This window comes from Penaeus monodon, chromosome 34 (genome assembly GCF_015228065.2).
Source record: "Penaeus monodon isolate SGIC_2016 chromosome 34, NSTDA_Pmon_1, whole genome shotgun sequence".
NCBI classification, from domain to species: Eukaryota; Metazoa; Arthropoda; class Malacostraca; order Decapoda; family Penaeidae; genus Penaeus; species Penaeus monodon.
In genome coordinates this window covers 10,734,473-10,735,439 of record NC_051419.1, presented here as the reverse complement: position 1 = coordinate 10,735,439, position 967 = coordinate 10,734,473, and positions in this window count along the sequence as shown.

Here is a 967-nt window from a genome sequence, read left to right as displayed (position 1 = left end):
GACGTGATTTAATTGGAAACTTCAACAATAAAATGTTCTTGCAGCTTTATGGCTTGACCTCAATGATTGCTTTCTGGTCAGTGACATCCAACACGAACCAGCGTCCTCTGGGTCAAATCTCTTCTTCGTCCTTCTGTCCTTGGCCGTCTACATAATTCTCTCCTTTATGAAGGTTTCCTTGATCTTCACTTTTTTTTAAAGAAAACTTTATTGCTTGTTTGTCATCAGGGGTTCATTTATTTTTTGTTAATCCTTACGGTGTAAACACGAAATGACGTCAGCTTATTGCGCTAGATAAGTTCCACTGTATACAGAAATCGGATGTAATCTAGGAATACAAGCAACTAAAAGCAACGCTGAATGTTGAAGCTGCAGACCGTCATGAGAACAAATGGATGATGATTTATCAGCTCAAGAAAATGCATATTGGCAATAATCATAACACACCAGCAGCAACTATGATAGGTAGTCAATGCAACAAGTCAGCAATGACAATGGTTTTACTGTAGTTTATTTGTTTGATAGCAAGAAGATACATATGCCGTAGGGAAGTTCAGATCAGAATACAGACGTGTCGATGAGCAGAGTTAAAGGCATTCGAAGCAGGTTCTCTTGCTCAAGAGGGACACACTCCCTGGGACCACAGCAAGACTTGTCAGCCAATTTATCATACGTCTTTAACATATTCACTGTCTTCGTCCTGTATCATTCACTGAGCCTGACCTTTCAGTTAGTCTGTCAGATGTCTACAAAGTCTTCATCATCTACTTTTTAACAGTATTATTAGCATAAACTGTCTCGGGTCTGCCGCTAACTGCTCGCAAGTGACCCGTAAAATGTAGATTTCCTGATTGTGTAGTAGTAGTACAATAGCAGTAGAGATATAAAGGATTTACAGTATTTATCTATCAATATTTTTCTTAAAGAAAAAAAAATCTGCATTTATTTCTTTTATTTGCTTACCGCC